Source organism: Calidris pugnax, unplaced genomic scaffold (genome assembly GCF_001431845.1).
Source record: "Calidris pugnax isolate Ruff unplaced genomic scaffold, ASM143184v1 scaffold132, whole genome shotgun sequence".
Lineage (NCBI taxonomy): Eukaryota > Metazoa > Chordata > Aves > Charadriiformes > Scolopacidae > Calidris > Calidris pugnax.
In genome coordinates, this window is record NW_015090910.1 from 1,797,239 (window position 1) to 1,821,444 (window position 24,206).

Below are 24,206 nucleotides of genomic sequence, written 5' to 3' on the forward strand. Positions count from 1 at the left end.
GGAGTCTCCTTCTCTGGAGACATTCCAAACCCACCTGGACACGTTCCTGTGGGACCTGCTCTGGGTGTCCCTGCTCTGGCAGGGGGTTGGACTGGGGCCTTTTAATATGAAGAGTGATATCGAAGACAAGGTTACTACTATTTTGATCATGGAGATTATTTGCAAGGAGGTTAATTTGTATTTTCTCATCAAGGCTTATTTCTATCTCCACATCTTTTAACCCATCTGGTTCACCCTGTTACAGTGTCAGCCTGCCAGAATGTTGTTTTCCTTTACTGTCTTGATTTCTACTAAATAATATATCCTGACCCGCCACTGCTTAAGTTCTTCTGAAGTTTGCTCACCAACAGACTTTATATATGTCTTTAATGTAAAGGATGCCACAGCAGGACCCATTCAGCTAGCATGAAAATGAATGAGCTAGCATGAATGAATTAAAACCTTCCCAAGGAAAAACTGGATGAAGGGAAAGGGTTGGTTGGTTGTTTTTTTTCTGCAGTCAGCTGACCTTTTTTTTTTTTTAAAGCTCATTTTCAAAGCCGTTGAATTCTTTCTGAGGTGCTCATTAGCTACATTTAGTGGATAACAGTGCATTTATTTTGGCACAAAGCTGGTGGGCGGAGAGATTCAGAAGGTGATTTGAAGAATTTAAATAATTTTAATGCCAGTGGAGGGAGTGCATGGTCTGAGCAAGCACAAAGGAGAAAACAAACACTGAGGAAATTAGCGGTTTATTTCCCTTCTGAATTGCAGGTGAAAGGGATGAACCAGGTCCTTCAGGAAAACAAGTTTTCCTCTCATATGTACATTTTTGCAGGATTAGTTCTCATTGTTTATGAGTTTGCTAAGAATAGACCAAATTTCTGGCTTGTACAGCTGGAGGCGCACATACTATGAACAAAGGAGGACCATGAGGGGAAGATCTTCATATTGGTGTATCTTGTAGATGCTCGTTAATATTAGGCAATGCACCTTACAGATCTTCTTGAAACAAGTAACATGGCCCAATATCAGGTAATATTTCTATGTAAACACACATTTGAAAATAGTAGAAGCATTTTGAAGCGATGTTTTTATATCTGCAATATTACAAAACCTTGTTCAGAGTGAACATAAGAAATATGAGACAAGAAACAAACGAGCCAAGACACCTATAAGTCCTTGTTGTGTCTGTACAAGAGGAACATTTTGATGGAATGTTCACTGAAGTCAAAGAGAATCTTTCCATTGGCCTCACTGGGATCTGGGCCCAGCTCAACATCCTTTAGACTCGAGCTGCAATCACAGCCAGCAAATCATTAACACTGTGAAGGAAGCTCCAATCCACAACTGGTCTTCTGCTCCCTTGCAGGTTCTCACTCAAGGCATTTGGTGAGAGCTGCAGAGGCTGATGGAGAGTTAACATGCCTGCCAGTGGCACATGGTAAAAAAAGGTTAACAAAAAAGAAAGATATACATATGTCCTGAGCACGTGGGTGTCAGGCCCTGCATGCAAGGGTGAAGTGGTAAGAAGGAACGCAGCCATAGTGTATTGAATGTTTGATATAAACCTTTATCCAATCAAAAGAACTTATCCAGCTTTATGTCTGAGGTCCCAGGTGAGGCCAAGAGTTTTAACTGAGTGCAGTCTGATAGCCAGCAGTGCAATGCTTTGTTAAACTGCCATTGAACATTCAGGGGGTTCTGGCTGATGAAGCCTTTTCCTCTCTTAAATCTCTGAGAGGAAAACACTCCTGTGTCGCGTGTGTCAGCTTGAAGGAGATGTGAGAATGTTCCCCCTAAGTTCACTCGCTCAGCAGAACGACACGATGTGGGACCATTGGGGTGGAAAACAGAGTTCAGATGTTCGTCTCCATCAACTGTACACTGAGCTCTGTGAATGCAGTGAGAGGAAACACAAAATTTGGTCAGTCGAGGTGCGATATTGAAATCAGCCCGAGAGGTGAAGGGGAGCTGCGAGTTGCATAGGTTGGGCCAGCAGTATCACTTTGGGAAAGGCTGTAACTTTCACTTGGTCTCCTTGGCAGCTTTCCCAGCTTTTCCCGAAGCCTTTTACAAGACCTGACATCTGTGACACACTGTTAGCTAAAACAGAGCCAAACCAGAGCAGCTGCCCTTAAATCCAAGCACAAGGAAGGGTTCATTTTTGTTGGTAGAAGGTCCATTCCACACACCGTTTCCCACACAGAGCACTCAAGCTCCTCTGCAGAAGAACCAAGAAAGGACTAACCCCATAAGATCTATATCATGAGCATCTCTATATTTTTTCTATGTGGCCTGGCCTGAGAAAGTTTTGCTACCTCCGATATGCTTACTCTTTGCAGGAGATTTCCACTGACTCTTTCTAAGAAACTAATGGAAGTGATGGGAATGGCTTTGACATTTTTATATCTGTAAAGAAACTTTCTTCATCATAACCAAAACCTTTAAAAAAATTTTTTATGAGATACAGGTTTGGGATCTGGGATGGCTGTGGGTCCAGCTCTAAATCAAATCTCTCAAATCCTTCTGTTGGAAGAGTCCAGTGCTCTTCCAACATGAGGGTGAGAGGACAGTGGTGACAGACTGGAGTCCTCTTACAAGTCTGTCATCTTCAGCTCTAAGACTAGAGACACTTCCAGGGAAAGGAAAATGTCTCTAGGAAACATCCATATTTTTCAAAGTCTTACAAACATCATAATTTGCAGTAAATATGCCTCTCTATATGATTTTATCATTGCTGCCTGAACAAACCGATTTTATGCTTTCTAAGTGGCATCAGTAAAGTGAGAAATAGTAAAATTTTGTTTTATGAAAAACAGCTTTGAAAAACTCTAGTGCAAAATATTTGCAGGTTGTGTGCAGTGTGTATCGTAAAGAGAAAATGTTCAAACATGCCTGAAGGGTCAGAGTGCCAGATTTCCATTAAAATTAATGGAAACTTGGCAGCCAGATGCTCTAGGTGGCTTCTGAAGATCCCACACCTCCTTTCCTCTATTTTTGTGGAGGAGGCAGAATTTTCTGATGTGAAACATTGTTTGAAAAATCACATGCGTTGCACAGAGTTTTGTGTTTCTGACTCAGTAGTGACTTCATCTAAAAATAGCTGCTTCAAAGGGAATACAAGTCACTGGAGGGTAATGATCTGACTGGGCTGTGGTTTTCAGAACAAGGTTACTTAAACGTAAAATAAACTAAGGTGCAATCTGTTCAAGCTCTAAAACAGCCTCTAACATTGTCAGAAACTAGATTTTTGAATAAAGCAAGTGGGAAGATACCCTGAAAAAATAAGTGCTGCAAAAATGAGGGTGCCTACTGGAAAGGAGTGACTTGTGGGAAGTGTAAAGGTTAGCTCAGCGTTTAGTAGCCACTGAACTCCACAATACAAACAGGTGCTACAGCACTTTCCCTAAATCCAGTGGAAAGTCAGAGGGATCTGTGCAATCTTCACTACATGGGGAAAAAAAGACAGACATCTCACATTTGAAATACAAAATTAGAATGGGCTCCTGATGTTTCTCCAGCCAAAAAAAAAATAATATTTGGCTACTTGAGAATTCCAGAGATGTTTGATCAGTAATTAAAGCATCACAGTGATTATTCCAACACCTTCTTGGGGATCCACTGACATACCCAGTAAGAAAAGTCACATTACCCTCAAGATCAAATCAGTGCAGTCTTTTTGCAAGCTGGGATAACGCCAGTCCAACTTGCACAGGATCTCAGGCAACAAAATACTTACTCCCAATGATTGTTGCAAATAAGCAGCCTTTGATGCCTTATGAGCTACTGAGTTGGAGTGGCTTTGTCTGGAATGACATTTCAAGAACAGCAAGTGACTTTCTTTATTGGATCTGAGACCTCATTTTTGGGAATGCCATATGCTGTGAAGCATTCGTAGCAGATGATTATCAAACGACAGCATGCAAGAGAAAAAGGGCTGACCTGATCACAGCCTCTCTATGAAGCATTGTGTAAAACAGTTATTTTTTTATGTTTTATGAAATCTTCTTAAAAAAAAAAAAAAAGAAAACATACCAAGATTATTTTTAATATTTTCTTCCCTGATGACACATCTGTCTGTGGTGGGTTTGGCCAACTGATTTCTTACGGATTTCCCTTTTTTACTTTCTCTTTTGAAGCTTTTTTTTTTTAATCCTTTGTCTGTCCCTCAACTTATTTCAAGGAGCACTTGGATTTCTAGTCTAATTATTTTCTATATCCTGCCTGCTGTAGAATAAAAGAACCGAGGTGACCAGTATTGAAATATCTATCAAATCTGGATTAATGTTAAGGTTGGCCTTCATGAGAGCTCTTCAGATGCAACTTTTCTTTGGCCTACAACTACCCAGTGACCTTCATCATCAGTTCCTAACTGTCTCTCAGTTGGACTGTATCAGAAAAGTAGGCAAGGAAATACGAACACAAACTCAAGATGAGAAAGTGCCACTGAATTATAAAATGGAAAAGGAATATTATCACTTCCTTGTGTTTCTGCAATATCACCAGGCTCTTCAGATGTCCAGGGAAGTTTAAATAGCCCAGTTGCTAAGCAAAGGTGCTCCATCACGGGTAGGTAATTCTCCCAGAAGAAGAACGGGCAATGTATCAAGCCTCAAACAGGACTCTTCCTAAAGGCATTGGAAAGGGTCAAATGCTTAATCCTCAAAAATCAAAGGAAAAGAATGGGAGATATTCAACTTCAGTATCTACTGGGCATTATCTGTTCAGTTGTGCTTCTACTAACAAGATTACCAGTATGAAGAAACACCTCCATAAAGTGGAAAAACAATCCTGAGTTGCCTAACTGTCAAAAAAAGGGGTGAAAGACAGCAAGAAGTAAAGGTAAATGGCTGAAGACTTCTTTTTATTCTACGATCACCGATTAGTCTTTTACAATGTAACAGTTATTGCTATTGGGCAAATTATCTATGTATTATCTACATGGGAAATTAAAATAAAGGTAAATGGAGACATGTAGAATAAAAGGTCTCTTCATGATTATTGAACCAGCAGTTGATTAATCCAGTGAACAATTCTTTCAACCCTATGTTTTTTTGTTGAATTTCACAAATACATGTCTTTGTAAAACCTTAACTTCAGAAAAAATATTTCCTAGATTTTCATGCTAATAGGGAAATTCAATTCCTTTCTAAACATATTGGATTAATTGGTGTCCCTACTCTACAAAAGTCAATCTTCTCACATAGCAATAAGCAGATGTACTAATGTAAACCAAACAAACAGTAAGGTGGGTTTTTAACACCATGAATCCCTAGGGACTACAGAAAACCTATATATCTTTAGCTGATACAGTCAATCAGTCTGAATGAATGCTTCAGAGCTGATGAACCCTGCAAAGGATGATCAGGCCTGATTTCTTTAAAAGGGGAATCGCAGACAACACTGAATTTTCCTTTTGTGAGAAATAATTACATTGTGCATGTTTATTTCCTCTATCCATGCTTATATTAAGTCTACAATTGAATGTGTCTTTTGGGGGCTAGTATTTGGTTCCCTTTTTTTTTTTTTTTTTTTTAGAGTGGTTGATTTTATTTCTTTATAGACTCATTGAATGGCTTGGGTTGGAAGGGATCTTTAAAGATTGTCAGTGTTACCATCTCAGAACTAGTAGGGGTGGATAAACAAGGCTTATTCACAATGGCTAATTTTAAACACAGAGGGCAGTCTAAATTAAGCTTTCCTCTTGAGTCACTCTCCAGAGGAGAATCTGTCTGCATCTCTCTTTCTCTCTCTTTTTGCCTAAAGAAGCTGGGGAAGAGATTAACCCTCCTGAGTATTCCCTCTGACACGAAGTCATGTTTTTCCTGAAGAACGGAATCCTTGTACGTTAAACAAAGGGAAAAGAGACCTTAGTAAAAAAGATTTCAAATAAGCTGAAAAAGAGAAGTGACCTTTGAAGATAACTGTCAATCTAGAATCCTGCTGAGACATGTCTCTCTTTTAAGTAGGATGCAGAATTACAGTCCATGTCTGTGCTGTTTTCTGTAAATACAGCTGTTACATTTGCTGACTTTTGATTTCTCTCTCATGTCCAATTTATTTTAACTTTATTAACATTGAAAAAAAAAACCCTGCAGATGTAGCAGTTTTGCAAGGATCCCCACAAGCTTTGCCACAGATGTGTAACTTTTTTTGTGTTTGTTTGTGTCTTTTCTGAAGGTTTTCTCCATTTTTATCCCAAAATCCAGCAAAACTATGTGCAAAACATAAACAGTGGAGGGAGCAACCTCCAAAACGTGTATCCACACTGTTTCCAAACAAGGAGTTATCCCATCCCAATACTTTCTAGAATTGGGCCAATACTCTACTGGTCAACAAGGGATAAATGTGATTAGAAACTCTATTACTGAGTAACTCTTAACTTAAAAAAAAAAAAAAAAAAAAAAAAAACGTAATGTTTTCTGTTTTTCAGTTGAGGATTTCTAAGGATTTACTGGAAAATACACAGAACCAATAACATTTTGAAAAAAATGCCTGCATTGTAAAACATCAAAGTCTGGGACATAAATCCCAAGCTTGTTGTATCGCACTGTTTACATGGTGAGCAAGTAAACCCTGCCTAAAGTGTCCAGGGTTTAAATATTATGTCTTAACCGTATACATGTAAAATGTGTCTCAAGTATGGATTTTAATGTAGCTGTTCCATACGTCTATGGAGAAGACATGAGAATGCTAAATTAGAGAGTATAAACAAAGAATGATAATAAATGTCAGACTTTTGCTTCTGAGAGATTTATTCTGTGTTTTTATAAGCAAAATATCGCAAGATAGCTCCTCTATTAACTAAATTGTGATGACTATTTTGGTAAATGTCATCTAAACAATTTAAATATTTAATATTCTGTCCCACATGCATACCATTGGAGAAACATACTAATAAATAATAACAATGATTCAAGTTTGCAGCTCACCCAAATGTAATAAAAGGCTCAAAATAAGTTGGGATCAAAATATTCAAGCTGTGATTCAGTAAGACCCTTTAAATAAACACATGGGAAAACTATTAGAAACAGGGAGAACTCAGTTTGATAATACATGACATTCCACTTATGGAAAAAAATGCTTTGCTTTATTGCCTAACACAGGAAGCTTTCTGCTACTAGTTAATACCAAAGCACATTCAAAAAACCAAAATGTCAAAACATTACTGTTTTTCCCTATTTAAACTATTTGAATACACAGATCCAAGAGACCTTATGAGTGACAGAAGTGACTTAGGGGAGAAATATGCCGTTTTCAGTTACCATACTTGGAGTCAAAGATGAAGAAGTGATTGTAGCAGTGGAACTTGACTACAAAGTACTAACAGAATAGAAGAGAACAGAGTGGATTATACTTGAGTAATTCAAAGTACCTTTACCTATTGATTATCTAAGGGTTGCAATTTATGGATTTAGGAGAGATGTGGAATATTATACTTACATTAAAAATTAACATCCAGAAACCTCTTGGCCACAGGAATTTGAACATGGGTATTCTAACTCCCGGCCTCTTCCCCTTGCCCCTGCCGTGGACACAGCCCATGGGCAGGAGCCATGTTACCTACCCACTTCCATGGGAAAGGGCTGTTGGCTATTTCCAGTCCTCCCTGAGACTTAATAGGGTTATGCAGATTTCTAGAACACAAATTAATTAACACTATTTGAGTTTTACTGCATGGAATGAGCATGATAATGCATACAGCTCCAAAAAGATACTCACAAGTTATGTGTGTGCTTATATTTACTCTGCAAATCAGCAGTAGAAGGAGTTGCATGGGGGTGTCAGAGACACTATGTTACCTAGGCACCAGCTACTGCCAAAGGTGGGCAGTGATGGTGATATTGGAAAAAGGTGGTAGGAGCTGTGGTGAGAAGCTGAGAGGGATGAATCATGGAATTGCTCAGGTTGGAAGGGATCTTCCAGATTTTCTAGTCCAACCATCAACCCAACACTGACAAAAACCATCACTAAACCATGTCTCTAAGCACTATGTCTGTCCGTCTTTTAAATCCCTCCAGGGATGGTGACTCCACCACTGCCCTGGGCAGCCTCTTCCAAGGTTTGATAACCCTTTCAGTGTAAAAATTTGTCCTGATATCCAATCTGAACCTCCCCTGGCACAACTTGAGGCCATTTTCTCTTGTCCCATCCCCTGTTCCTTGGGAGAAAAGACCAACCCCACCTCTTTACTCATCTTTGCCTTCCCATCCCTCAAGGCTGTGAGCTTCTCAAGCAGGACTGTCTTCTCAGCTATGAATACCCAACATGGCCTACAAGAGAGGAAAAAGCAGCAGCAGGAGGGAGAACAGATTAGAAGTGGGATTTTAACAAGTGATATGGGGATTGGCTGTGATTTTAGCAGCTCATTCAGCTGACCAGGACCAAATCTTTCTTAGTGCTACCCTGAAGAGAACAACAAAGCTCAGAGCAAGCAAGATTGAAAGCAAGGAACATGTTCCTACGAGAAGTAAAGCAAGCTCTCATGTGATGTTGAGCAACTGCACAGAAATTAAGGAGGGATCATAAATGTTATGGAAATGTCACCATATAAATACAAATTTGTGAGGTCACTGAATTATCACTTACTGAAAAATCTTGGATTTATCCAGAAAATAATGTAAGTTTAAAAATTTATAACTGTGCCATCAATATTTCTTTAATTTTAAAGAATATGAACATTTATTGTGCAATGTGTGAGGAGAGGGAAGGCAAGTTAGAAAACTACTGACGAAAGAAGACATGCTAATTCAACATAGTCAGAAAATTACATAAGCGTTATCCTTTATTATTTTTTCAATATAAAGCACTTCAAATTTTGCACTAAAGCAGAGTATTTAGTAGTCAGCAGCTGCTGAGCCAATGGAGAGCAGCGGTAGCTGGACCAGACAAATGTGTGCATGTTTCTGCCCCTTCATATCAGGAGGTTTTTACTGGCTGAGAATCATTATGACTAATGATTTATAAACAGAAGTAATTCTTTGGGTCTGGGACTCAGAAATAATTTTGTTTTGTTCAGCAAATGAAGACTGAAGTACTGTTCAAAGGTATTTTTAGAGAGCATCTTTCTTTAATTAAAGTGATTGCAACAAGCCCGGTATTTTTGGGCAGAGTCCATAGACATCTACAGGAATAAGAACAATTTTCTTATGAGATACTTATTTTCTCACTTCAAAATGCTGTCAGGGAGAGTAGTGGAGGAAATTGGTACTCTGTCCCTTTTGGTAGATGAGATGGTAGAGAAAGACAGACACCAGTGACCACACCAGAATGATATGGAGTTGGAAGGGACCTCTGGAGATCATCTAGTCCAACCCCCTGCCAGACCAGGTCCACCCAGAGCAGGTCCCACAGGAACATGTACAGATGGGTTTGGAATGTCTCCAGAGAAGGAGACTCCACCACCTCTCTGGGCAGCCTCTGCCAGGGCTCTGCCACCCCCACAGGAAAAAAGTTCAACCTCATGTTGAGATGGAACTTCTTATGTTCAACTAATTTAACTCAAAGTGATTTAAGGTATTGTACAATTAAAGAAGAAAATGGAAAACCTATGTATGGCTCAGGAAAGGGACTGAATTTCCATACAGGCGCATGTAGAATACAGCAACATGAAATTAAATGTAAACTCTACTACAGCCTTGATGACATGGTCCTTCAATCAGTAACTCCAGGTGTTTTCAAGTGTAGGGCTGGGTCACACTAAATGAGTTCCTAAAGCTGTTCAAATCTAAGACATCCCTCTACTATAATAACCTGGAAGTATAAATAAACAGATAAACATCTTACAAATAGAATGTATGAGCTGAAACATGTTCAGGCTTTTTTTTTTTGTCAAATAATTTTGAAATGGGACCAGAAAAAAGAGATTATGACTTTTAAAAAAACCTTTCATCAATTTGAGCTTAAAAAGACAAGACACATTAGTCAAACTGTTTTCAACAAATAGCTGGATAGGCTTGCTCTCTGTCAGGCAACAATCAAGGTACTCAAAACTTTCTGAACTAAATAAATGATCACCCGTTACTTTCTGCCTGATATACTACATTTTTTAAAGCTTTTCTATATTTGCAGTGTATATATACTAACCTTAGATCACTCTAACAAACTTTTTCATTTACGTCTTTACTCATCGAGAAAGAATGATGCAAAATATGAAAGTTTTTAAATACTTGTGAAGGGCTTCAACTTAAAAAAAATTTCATTGTGTAGATCTTGGTTGCAACCTACCTCATTTTTTTTCAGCATAAGGTGAAGCACTTCATGCAGACTTCTCAGCAGAATCAACTGATTTAGTTTTTCATTTACTTCTTTTGATTTGCTTCTGAGTAGGATATTTTCAAATTTTCACTGAATCCACAGTGACCTGGTAAGAAATATTTGAGGCTCAATATATGTTCTGTACTTGCACCTTTTTCTCTCCCTAGTGTGAGCATCTCCATAAGCTCTACTACAACCTTCCCCTTTTCCAGCCCAGGATCCTGGGTACTCATCAGCCCCAGTAACATCACCTGGGCTCAGACTGCAGAATAAATTCCTCAGTCATGAGAAAAACCTGTGAGAGGAGCTTAAAAAAAAGAGAAGAAAAGTAGAGGTGGGATTGTTGAGTCAGGGAAATTAGTTGCATATGGGTTCAAGAGGGGAAATATCAATTAGGAAAGTTATATAATGCTAATGGAAAAAATGAAATGTTGGTGAGGAAGCTTTGGGTTAAGTTATCAGAGTTACCAGTGTCGATTGGGCTGGGAGAAAATGACAACTCAACAGGACTGAGAACTTGTCCCTAGAAGCCCCAAGGGCCAACCTTTCTCTCCCACCTACCCAGTAAAGGCTTTCTCAGTGCTGCCTTGGGATGCTGATCACACAGAGGCTTAGTCTGGCAGCTCATTGTATCCTAAATATTTTTTGTGTGATAATCAGTTAAAAATTGCTTTTTGCTTTCAAATTACATACATCCTGCTTCCAGAGTCTCTGCATCAAGTTAAAGATGACTGGACAAATTGACCCAAAGTGTGGGAGATGACATTATCCTCCTTCTATCTGCTGCTGGTCCCTCTTCACTTCTCCACCCTGGAGTTGCTGCCCCTTTTCCTAGACTGCAACAGGTGAAACCTGGAGCTATTTGACCACTTTTTCCTACCCCTTTTGTAGTCCCAGTGCAGTAACACTACAGAAATGGGAACTATTTTGCCACTGTGTCTAGTGGGGGTTTCTGCTAGGAAACTGCTGGTCCCAGACATTAAACCCCATCTCAGCCAATGTACGGAGATGTCATCCTAAATTAAGTAGCTGTTTTCTTGAAGTTAAACCAAACCTTCTTCTGCATAGTACTATAAACACCAAATCTAATCCCAGTGTTCCAACTGCCATTGTTTTTCTATAGACCTGGTATAGACTTCTGATCAAGAATGTTAGTGCAGCCAAAGTGGCACTGAAATCAGACATTCAATTTGCTGCTGATGGCTCTGAGGGAATGAGATACAAACAGTGGGAATGATTTAGTGAGGTTCAGCTTCAGCAGCCAAACTTAGACTGGTTCCCTTAATGGATTTCTGAAGGTGTGAAGGTGCTTTTCTTTAATACAGCATTTTTATTTTAGGTCATTTGCAATTTCTGGCTTACTTTGTGTCATCCAAAGAAGGTTCGGATCTGCTGCAGAGGTGGGTCTGCCGTCTTGCAGAACTTTCAGAACTTCCTGCCTCAGTGTTCTGAGGTGCAGAAAAAAATCACCAGTGAAGAATATTAACCTCTCTTGAAGTGAGAGTGGTAATTGGTTGTGGACCAGGACAGCCATTTCTGAAGAGTGGAAATACAATTCTTCATCGAGTAGCGCCAGGAAATTGATTTGCGGTCATTGCAGCGGAGAAGAAAGAGCTGTTCTTGACCTATACTTCCTACCCTCCCACATAAGATAATAATAATTTATTGTTGCTTCATCTGTTCTCTGCTGCCTTAAAGTTCTCTGCTGGAATTCAAACCTGCTTTCATGTGGCTTCAAGTGGCCTATATTTCTTAAGAAGCGTGGGGTTCTGTGGCAGAAGTTCTGGCGGAAAAGGTATTTTGCTGCCAGTGTACCAAACATACTGGATCTATTCAAGGCCTTAGTACCCTTTTCAAGGCTTTCTGGTTTCATGAGCCATTTTCCTGGCATCTCAGAATGGCTAAATTCTGGTTTTATAAGGGGAAAGTACTGGATTTTACTTTTCCATCCTCTAATTTACTCTATCACGAAGGGGCTTTTGTGCATGTGGTTTTGTTTCTCAGTGGGAATATGGTCCGAGCAGATGTTCCTGTACAATGATGATGCAAAGGAGCACCATTTATGTAACGTTTGTCTATGGATGGCTTTCATTAGGTGGCACTATCAGCTGTAGAAGCATTAATTTTGACTTGCAATTTCAGGTAATCGCTGAATAAAATTGCTGATTTTTTAATAAACAATTATTTTTCCCAAGAATTCAAAATTCAGTGTCCTGGCCTGACAATACAGGTCTCTGGACTTACCTGGGCTTTTCTTGGCCTGAGCTGATGTTGGCTTGTTGTCTAGTGGTCAAGTAACCACTCTGAGGTTGTTGCAGTTTAGTTTCAGTTTACGCTAATGACAGGGAGTTATTCTCCCTATAAATATATATATATTTATATATATGTAATGAGCTGTATATCACTAGAACCAAATGCAGTGCAGAAGAGCACAGGATCAAAATAATACCAGATTTCCCAGACAGTAAACTCAAATCGGACTTGTCAATCAATAACCCCTGCAGGAGTGCAACCTGGTGGGCCAGAAGAAGAACAGAGATGTTAGAGATAACAAGAACAGAACTGTATAATTGGGAACCAAGAAAAAGGAAGAACATGTGAGCAGACTGTCTCAAAAAAGTTAAAGAAAAAAAAAAGAAGTTAACCCCAAGGAAAAGGAGGAAAACAGCATCACTGTAGACATTGTGCACCTCCTGAGAAGAAAGAAACCTTCATAACAAGCATCATGCTCCTCCTGGTGAAGGCTTTGGGATGTTGGCAACTCATTGTAAGCATCACACCTCTTTTTTTTTTTTTTTTTTTTTTTTTTGGAAAAACAAAATGTCAAGATTACGACCCAGAGAGATACTGGAAGGTTGGATATGATACTATGAGAAAGTGACAGACAGATAGATGATGGGGTGTTTTTGTTAAACTGCATTATTAAAAGATTTTTTGCATTACCTAAGAATTTTAATTAACTGACTGTTAAAGAATGACTTGGACTAATAATAAATTCATCGCTTCTTTCATATGGCATGTTCCATTGTGCCCGTAACAGCTTTTTAAAGCTTCCCCCCTTTTTTTTTTTTTTTTTTTTTATTTTGAGGAAGACAGAACATGTCAAGATTACGACCCAGAGAGATACTGGAAGGTTGGATATGATACTATGAGAAAGTGACAGACAGATAGATGATGGGGTGTTTTTGTTAAACTGCATTATTAAAAGATTTTTTGCATTACCTAAGAATTTTAATTAACTGACTGTTAAAGAATGACTTGGACTAATAATAAATTCATCGCTTCTTTCATATGGCATGTTCCATTGTGCCCGTAACAGCATTATGAGTGTCAGAGTATTATCATTGAGCAAAGCAACAGATAACGAAGCTAATATGTCCATTTTCACATGCGGGAATGAGAGAAAAGAAGAATGATAAAGAAAATATAACAAATGAAGTCATAAGTAACTCTTTGGAGTTATCTGGAGATAAACAGAGATACCCATTTTGAGTAAATGTTTATAAAACTGCAATTATTGAGAATACATAAAAGAATGCAGGGTTAAAACAAGGAAAATAATAAAAACTTGATCATGATTATTTTTGAGGAAACTGGAAAATAAATTAAGTGATTTTAACTAAGTGCAAACAGGGTAAGAAGCTCGATGGTGGACACAAGGATGACAAATGAAAGTTAAGACATAATCACTATTACAGAGGCCTGGTTCCTCCCAAAGGAAGAGGCTGTTATAGAGTTACAGGACGTTCCCAACGAAAATGTTCAGTAGAGAAAAGCAGAAGAAGACAGGGAATGTGTCTTTGAACTGTAGGAAAGTTAAAAGCAATCTTGAATGAAAAAATAAAAATCAATTTGGCAAAATTAGTGTAGAGTGAACGTCTAAGCACCAAAAATACAAAGTGGTAACTTAAAGACTTCTTATCACCAAATAAGTACCGAGCAGAGGACAGGAAAATATCTCAGCTGCTCTAAATTAGTGCAATTGAGTTGTTTCCAGTGGAGCTTCAGTGATTTGCATCATCTAAAGATAAGTGAAAGAACAGTGCAGATAAAAAGAGAAGATGAAAGATGACAGCCATACTCCTAAGCAGGAAACCATGGAGGATCTTAAATGAGGACTATCATAAATGATTCCTGTTAGAGCTGGGTTTTATTAACTTTATCTGATCTGGGATTCACTTAGGCTTTGGAGCTCTTAAAGCTAGATTCAAATTAAAAGCTCTTTGAATTGTTTTTCCCATAAGAAAACTTGTAAAAAGAGGAGTGGGAAAGAAATGAAGGGAAAAAATCCTGTAAAAAGGGAGGATGACAGCTGGAGAAGAAAGAACAGGGCATTAAGAACTTTGCATAATACCTAAGAAAACCTATTCTTCACTGTTCTGAGCCAGAGTGACATTCCAGCCCTGATCTCTCTGTGACTTTGATCTGCTTTATGGTCATTTTTAACCAGATGGCGTATAATTCTGCATGTATAAGTAATGCTATAAGATTTGTAAATCACCTCCTATACATAGCAACAAAAATATATATCTCCCATGTTCCACTCTTTTCTTTTTATGGTATTTTCAGGTTCAGGCTAAGATGTAACACTGTGTTTCTTAACAGTTTTATTAGAGGATATGTTGTTAATTCCTATATAACACATATTTAGTTCAGATGAACATCACTGTGATGGAAAAGGTCAAAATAAAGCAAAGAAAGCATTCAAAAATAATAGATGGCTTTGTGGGGGGTATGTGTAAGTACAGAATACGATACAGACTCCGAGCTCGAATTCCCCACATGTGTTGGAATTTACATTTGCAAATATAATGAATTTCAGCTGCTGGTTGAAGTTGCACCTTTGTCCTACTCTTCGGCTCGGTCCCCGCTGACAAGATAGGTTTCACTGACCTCTGGTGTCGGCACACATTTTTTCTCTGCTATGTAACCCGTTCTGGTTCCAAATAAAGATCGCCTTGCAATGTTTCAGCTGGTTTTTTTCTTTCCTCTCCTCAACAGAGGTAGTCAAGTGTAATAGAAGTGCTCTATTCATACACTAAGTCCTCCGAACTCAGCAGGCTGGACTCAATAACCTTGAATTCATGTTTGGCGCTTGCAGTTTTAGGTGTCCTGAGTGTAATAACTAAATCATCTGACATGAGACAATATGGTGAAAAAGCAATTGTAGCAACTGCTTTTATACCCTCACATTTTACTGGAGAAACAGTTGTTTCCATGACAGAATAGTTTTATGAACTACAGGGTCACATTTTGTCATCTTTATTGCTTTTAAATGCTACCTTAGCTTTGGAAGTCCTTTACAGAATGCATTGAGATATTTGTAAAATTAGATACAAATCAAGGATTAAATGGATCAGAATCTGGAGCAGGAAAGGTGAATAGGGTCAGAAAGCTCTATGGGATCAATATGAAATGCAGATTGCTTAATTTCTTGAAATTAAATAGATATATGCTTTAGAAAAAGTAACCTCCATTTTCACCTTAGTGTTTTAAAGTCCAATTTCCATAATCAGTCTGGACATCAGGGTGCCATCAGCACAATCTGTCAAGATGCTTTATGATTCCCTTAATAAAAACGGGGCACACAGAGGTGATGTCTCTGTCCTTTCCTACTAGTACAATACAAAGCCCAGCTCATACCTTTAGCAGATTAGAAAAACCTGTTTTTCAGGCCTGTGCCCAAGTAATATCACAGATATAACCTGCAAAATCATTTCCGTGCCCTGTAATGAATGTTGTAACTACATTTCTAAATCAAAGCTGAAATAGGACCTTGACTCAAGTAGCCCAGGACTCATGTAGTACAGCCCCTGTCCACCATCTCTGGCAGTGGATCTTGCTGGGACTTCTTAATGATATTTTTTTTTTCTTTTTCACAGTAATCATTCGTTACTTGCGTCTGCCATCAAAATTGCTCTCCATCAGACTACTTAACTTGTGGTGGATTTTAGACATTCATTTTCTGCAACTTCTATAGGAAATACTATTAAATTGCAAAAAGAAGTGATATTAATCTCAATCAGAAAATCTCTGGTAGCCCCATCAAGCAGGAATTGTTTTTCAAATATTCAAATTGATGGAGAAGAAACAAAATATGAGGCATGTTTGATTCTTCTCTCCTTTCTCCACAGGGCCTCTATGTAAGGCAGATAGCACTGTCTTGGAGGAAAAGAAGCAAAAGGGTAAAAATACAAAATGTATGCCTCCTGGAGCATTTGCTTTAAGGGACATGGTGGCAATCAACATAAGTGATAACCTGTTTCTGACAACACTGCTCTTTGCGACGCGTGGGGAAGAAAGTCCTGTTAGATACTCAAAATCAGCTGTCTCTGTTATTAATGGAGAAAGACCAACGCTTGAATGGGACAAACCAGAGTAGCAAAGTTGGGTTATAAGCAATTGACTCCAGCAGTCGTCTCTGCAGAGGTTTATTTCTCTGTGTTGACCATAGAGGGAGCCCCATCTCTTAACCTAGGCATCTACTAGATGTTGTAAATAACTCCCTGAAACAACTGTTCTTTTATTAACGAATCATGTATAGTTATGAGAGGTAGCTCTTTTCTTCCTATTTTCCTTTTTAAAAATATATATATATACCTGGCAATTAAAATCTGTAGTTACTTCCAAGCCACAAAATACCTTCCAAACTAATTTCCAGTGCCTTCTCCAAAAGTTTTGTCTGGCAAGCAATAGAAATTTCCAACCTTTTAATATGTACAAGCAGAGTAAAAAATTGGCCATATAGAAAGAGAAATTCTCAAAAGGCCTTGTAGTGAGTGGAAAGACCTGCACTAATATCTCCTCTTCACAGGCCCTGAAACATAAAGGAAGTACATACGCTGTTTACAGGAATTTCATCTCACTCCAGTTTATTAAGACTCCCAGTTACTGGTCCAACTTCTACATGTGCTTAGACTGAAAATCAGAATGTTACAGTTTTTTTCTCCACTTTCCCCCCTCCTCCCGTGTGCTTATGAAGAATCCCCATTTAACCAGCACCTTGCCAAATGGTTTGTGTGCACAAGACAAAATGCTAGGCTGAAATAGACGTGAGGTGGAGGCATCGAAAGCTGAAAATCCACACATACAGGGAATGCCCTCATCCCTGCTGTGGTGGAAAATCATAGAATCACAGAATGGGTTGAGTTGGAAGGGATCTTAAAGATCACCCAGTTCCAACCCCCTGCCCTGGGCAGGGACACCTCCCACCAGATCAGGTTGCTCAAAGCCCCACCCAACCTGACCTTGAACCCCTCCAGGGATGGGGCAGCCACAGCTTCTCGGGGCAACCTGGGCCAGGGTCTCATCACCCTCACAGCAAAGAAGTTCTTCCTAGTATCTAATCCAAATCTCCCCTCTTTCAGTTTAAAACCCTTTCCACTCATCCTATGGATCCTCTCTCTCATCAAGAGTCCCCCCCCGCCATCTCTCTTGTAGCCCCTTTAGGGACTAGAAGGCCATTATAAGGTCTCCCCAGAGCCTTCTCCAGGCTGAACAACTCCAGCTTTCTCAATCTGTCTTCACAGGAGAGGTGCTCCAGCCCTTGGAGCATCTTCGTGGTCTCCTCTGGACCCATTCCAAGGTCTATGTCCTTCCTGTGCTGAGGACTCCAGAGCTGGACACAGAACTCCAGGTGTGGTCTCACAAGAGCAGAGTAGAGGGACAGAAGCACCTCCCTTGACTTGCTGGCCATGCTGCTATTGATGCAGCCCAGGATGCGTTGAAATGTCAGAGTCTTGTAACCCCATCAGGCAAGAGATAAACCCTCTGAAGCATCACCCTGGCTCTCCATTGGGCTCACCTGTAGATGGAGTTGTCCCTTTTATATGGTTCCACTTTTACAAGCTTGTACGTGTGATGGGGTCCACACCATGAGCACATGTTGAAAACCTCTTCAGGACACTCCCAGCTTCTTTCCCAACCTGTAAGTGTGTTTTCAGATTTTTGGCACTCAGCAGTTGATACTTTGCCATACATCAAAGCAAGAGAGAGGGGAAAATGAGAAGCCTCTTCACCCTACCCCTCTCCCCAAAATGGAGATTTTGCTTCTCCTGTTTCTTTTTTAGTGTCTCAGCTAACTTTCAGTCAAAGAAGCAGAACTCATTTGTTTTGCAGATTGGCCTTTCGTACAAAAAAAAAAAAAAAATCACAGTATGAATCTCATGAGGTATTTTCTGGATAAAGCAAATATGTTCCTTTTGGAAAGAGAATCTCCTCCCCTTTCAGTCATTATTTGGTGAAAGAAATGCTCCTACCAACTGCAGGCGAGACCCCTCCATTGATTTCTTTCATTCCGGAGAACATGAATCGTCGGATTCTGCAAGGAAAACTGGGACTGAGCTTTCGTGTGTGGTTCAGTCTAGTCAGGACAGGGCGCAGACAGGGCTGGTGCTGCCGCTGCCGCCTCTGCGTCCAGTTCCTGATGGATTTCACACAAACACACTGTGCACAGACGGGCTTCTGCCGGAGTCGCCTTATGGCCATGTGTTTTTGCTGTTCCTTTTGCTGGTCCTTGTAAGAATCTGGAAACAAGATTCTCTTATTGTAACTGATTTATTTCTTCTTTGTCATAGCATGCATGACAATCTTAAGCAAGCATTTAACAGCAAAGGAAATATCAAGTATATTAGGTCAGATTCTAGGTTGTTTCGGAAGTCTATGTAGGCTTTTTTTTTTTTTTTTTTTTTGTGAACAAAGGAACAAATAACAAAGCCAGAACAAAGAAATCCAGGCTTGATCTAGGTAGGTTGTGATGAGGAACCTTTAAGATTTTGAACTCCCTCCCATTTCTAGGAGCCAGTGGTTATTGCCACTTTTCAGCAGTTCGTGGTGGGACATAAACATCTCCCCAAAGCTCAGCCTTTTTCTAGAGAAGATTAATGGAGAAAGATTGGAACAGGGATGCATATCCTGAATCACGGGCCTGAGGATATCACACTGATGAATAATGCTTCATTTTATAGCTGGCAAAAATGAAGTGTGTGAGAATGTGAGGGTGATAGCAATAAACCACTCATTATCCTTTAAAAAACCTAGTGTTACGTACACCACCACACATTATTCTAAAGGAGGTTACTAATGTGGAAGTCAATAAAGTTTTTCAAGACATCTTTCCATGTTTCTGTAATAAAATAACACCAAAAAGAAACCCAGTAGCATGCTATTGTAGTTCATTAAGAGATGTTCCTTCTGGTTTTGAATTCAGAGGAAGGTATAAGGGTATCTTTAGAAAATGTAACTTTAATACTCGTATTCTAGGCAGCAGACGAATGTGCATTTTCACCAGAAATTCCACATTATTCTTCCTAGACTGGTAAAAATGGACAAAATCTTAATTCAAAATAAAGACAACATTTAAACATTAAAAAAAATTAGGAAAAAACAAATATAATTCCCACAGCAGTTAACTGGAAAAAATATGTTCCTTTCTGCAGCCAAAACATGACACAGATACATAACAGAGAAATCCATGGGAATGATGTACGGTTAAGGATGCTGAATTAAAGTAGGGCACAATTAAATAATTTTGTTACAACTCATGAACAGGGAGCACACTGTTTTTGTTTGTGTGTTTTTCCATTAGAATCTGCTTTTGGAGAAGAGTGGGGGAAAATCATGATTTTCTCATGGAATTTTTGCTAAACTCACACAGTTTCCTGAGATCCAGCAGGAGATCATACACACTGTACTCACATCCTCATGGCAGAGGACCACTTGAGAAGCCAACTTTTTGAAATAGCACCTGGTATCTTTGGAATTTAGCCTTATTTAAGCTTTCCAGCCTTAATATTTCCCTCAAATTTCTTTTTCCAGGTGCAATAGACTGAGAGCAACTCTACAATTGAAGGCTTAAGAGCTTGTGCACAAAGCTAAATAATCCCTTGAACATCCTGGCTTTTCTTCTATGTCGTCTTGGTCATGTTTGGTTTCAGCCACCATACAGTCCTCTACCCATACTTTTCTGAGAAAGCTGCTTGAACTGAAGAGCTTGAATGTGTCAGACACACTCTAATGTGTGGGAGACATGACATTATCCATCATAATGACGCTACAAAAAAACTTCCCTGGCAAGATATATGGTGCTGTCATCCAAAATTAGATTAGAAGGGCAACAGCCAACTTTGAAAGAGTAGGTGGGCAGAAATATAGAAATCAGGGAAAGTTACTACTCTTTCATTTTTGGATAAGCCAAAATCTAACTAACCCCTCAAACTGAAAGGCTCGGTAATAAATTTTTAAATATTTCTTTTCAGGCAGTCATAGAAGTCACTTCTTCATTAATAACTCAGAATAGTACTTGCTTCAGTCTCACATGCACCCTTCAAAAGCAAAGACAAAAGGAGGACTCTACAAGAATAGAATTAAATTTATTAGGGATACAATTCTGTGTGACAAGTGCAAGGTAATAATTTAGGCAAAAGCAATCCTAATATGACAGGGGAACAATTACTTAAGTGATTACTCTTCAGCAAATTTGGCACTTAGAGTGGGTCCCAGTCTGAACATGACTCAATTATGTCACATAACAATGTTCTAGAATGTTTTGTACAATGGCTTGCAAGAGGCATGAAATAAACTTCTACTTTGTTAACATCAGCTGTATCTAGTTTTTAGTAGGTCTTTTAACGTACATTGGTGTAGATCAAGTAGAGACAGCATAGAGAAAAGCAAGGGAACAAAAAGAAACATTTGGAAAGTTTGTCATACAAAGGGTGAAAGATAAAGGAGAGGAGAAAGCATTTGATAACAATTATTAAATACATAAAATTTGAGAAAAACAAATAGAACAGTACATCCAGCTCCACAGGGGATGAGATAAACTGCAGCAGGGAAAATCAGTTTAAATATCAGGATAATTTCTTACCAGAAGAAGCAGAAGTATGCTCTGGAGAGGTGGAGAAACCTGGGAATGTCTGCAGTTGTGGGGATCCTAAAGAGTAATTTAAACAAATTGAATGACAAAGATATAAATGCTTCTGGTTGAAGATGAGGCATGGATTGGAAGACCCCATTCAACCCATTTTCTACATGCTATAAGGCTACTTATTTTTTATTTATCCTGGCTGTTGTTGGCCTATGATCTTCCCATGTCAGTATCCAAAGGAAGGAAACACCGGCAATTTGAAAGAACACATATAGTTACCCAGATATTTTCATCTTACTGAATGCTTAGCAGACACTAGGAGACTGGTTTGAATGTTTTGGCCATGTGTACAACAGGGAAGATAAAACAAACGAAAAAAGGAAAAATGCCAGGAAAAAAAAATAAAAATAATTAGTTACAGAATGATGGAGGGCTGCATTAAATACCTTACTAGCTGGGAATGTTCAAAAGAAATTGTAAAGAACAGTGTAATAAATATAAGAATTGAGATTCAAGCCCAAACCAAACATTTGGTTGAAATATCTTTAACTTTGATAGGTTTTGCACATTCATAGTCTTCAGATAAAGTGAAAAAGCAGAAATTATGTTCGGTCAAGATGTGTCTTAGGTTTGTTACATTGTCTTAAGACTGGTCTTTGGGCTTTTTCTGATGACAAACACCACTGCCTCAGCTGGTGATGAGCAAGAAGATGTCTGGGCATTCCAAAAATGTGCATCATGTTGACCTTTGCTAAATTGGCACTTCTGAGCTTCCAGGGACATGACTTGCCTCACAGAGGAGAAGGAATGCTGGCAATGCTGCATTTAGTTTGAGCCAGCATATACTGTTTCTTTCAAATGGACTTAAAAATACATATGTTCTTTGTGGAAAATAGTTCGGCATCCAACACTGCTGTTTGCATTCAGTGATAGAAAAGTCAAGCAGCAAAGGAAAAGCTGACCTTCTGTCTGGTTGAGGTACTGGGGCTTTATTTTTCAGGCTTTTTATAGCATCGTTAGAAAGAGACCTTTTTTATCTTTCTTATCGTTTCTTAGCCAAAAACTATTTTTTTAAATTAGTTTCCCCCCGTAGACTTAAGGTGGCTGCAAATGTTCTGGATAGGAAAAGCTTAAGGATAGCTTTTGTAGGAGAATGACTGTGGCTACTTCCATCCTTCAGGAAAGTAGGACATTCTGACATGAGAAAGAATGCCAAATAAGCAGAAAAGAGTTAAACAAAAAAAAGTATCCAGTAGGGATAAAAGCATTTCCAGAAAGAAGAACTTGAGCAGGGAAGAGGTTTGTCTTTGTCATCATGGCTAAACTAAGGTGAGCTGTACATTTTCTGTGGCATGGATGAAATAAGTAATATTTCAGACCTCATTTGGACACTGACTAACAAAAACTTCAAATTTACTTGAGCTGTTTGGAAGTATCTTCCAGGTGTTATGACTCTGTCTAGATGTGCAGTTTAATACTTGATGTTTGCCCCTGAAGTGAGACAAATTAAAACAACTTATAAGTTTTATAAGTGTATAACTTATAATATTGGTATTACTTTAAGATGATGTAGTTTATCGTAATTGGAGCTTATGCATAGTATCCATAGAAGTCTTGATATAATCTGAATTATCTTTCTATTGAGAATCTTATACCAGATAATTAGAAAGGAAATAATTGTATATATTATCACAAAACTCTACAAGTCCCATGTTTCAGAACAAGTGGTTCAAATTGTGATGAGCCATATAAGGCAAAGGAAAGCTTTGGGTATTGGTATGTAAATGTTTATATCCACATTTCAACGCTTGTCTTAAGATTTCAAAATTCAGACCAAGAGTCAGGGAACACATAACTTCCAAGAGATTGCAACATATCTAAAAACAACCTGGGAGGACTACAGCTGAATTTGTCTTAAAAACCTCTCTAAACTTAAAACTGTTCACAGGAGGAAAAAATTAAACGAGTGATTGTATTTTATTTGCAGGAAAAAATGCAGCAAGAATCTACGGATAGAATATTTGATATTCACCCACCATTTCTATTACAGGATTTTGATGTTGCTTCCAAAGGTGGCGGTAGATACATCTGGTTCTTCAGAGGTACAGGTCAAAAAAGGCAAGATATCATACAGAAAAGACAAAGCTTGTGGCAGTTGAGATAAAAGTTTACATAAATTCCTTAAATTGGGAAATCATGTTGCCTTTTGAAATAATGTAAAAGGTTTTTATAAGACCATTAAAATGTTTTGGACTGAATATATTTTATCAGTACTTAATGTGTTCTGCCACATATTTTGCCATTTCTACATTTTTCAGGAGTCAAAATTTTGCATTTCCTCATGTTCATGTTGAGTAAGAGATTATTGGAAATTAAGGTAAAAGCAGGATTCCCACTGATGTCAGTGGGAATGAAGACCATAAAAATGTTTTGGACTGAATATATTTTATCAGTACTTAATGTGTTCTGCCACATATTTTGCCATTTCTACATTTTTCAGGAGTCAAAATTTTGCATTTCCTCATGTTCATGTTGAGTAAGAGATTATTGGAAATTAAGGTAAAAGCAGGATTCCCACTGATGTCAGTGGGAATGGGACTTATCTCTGTGTGCATTCGTGGTGTGACTCATCCTATCATAACTGCCAGATGATCACATCTCCTTTATGGTCCTCTTTTTAATTTACTAAATTATTAGGATGACAGGTTTCATACCAACCTTGACTCCAGATTGACTCACATAAACCTGTCATTTATAGAAAACACCTTGCTTTGGTGCTTGGGTCAATGAAGTAACCAATGTTGCCCCATTTTTTTTCTCCTTACATCTTTATGTCAAACACCTAAAATACAGCAATCTTCCTGATGAAAATTTGCAATAAATGTTAGGATACATCTATGTCATATCCTCTTACAATGAGGAAGATGTGGATTCTGAAACCTTTGCAAATCTTTTTTCTGTTTTTAATGGTGTATGTTAGAACGTGCATTTGTGGTGTGACTCATCCTATCATAACTGCCAGATGATCACATCTCCTTTATGGTCCTCTTTTTAATTTACTAAATTATTAGGATGACAGGTTTCATACCAACCTTGACTC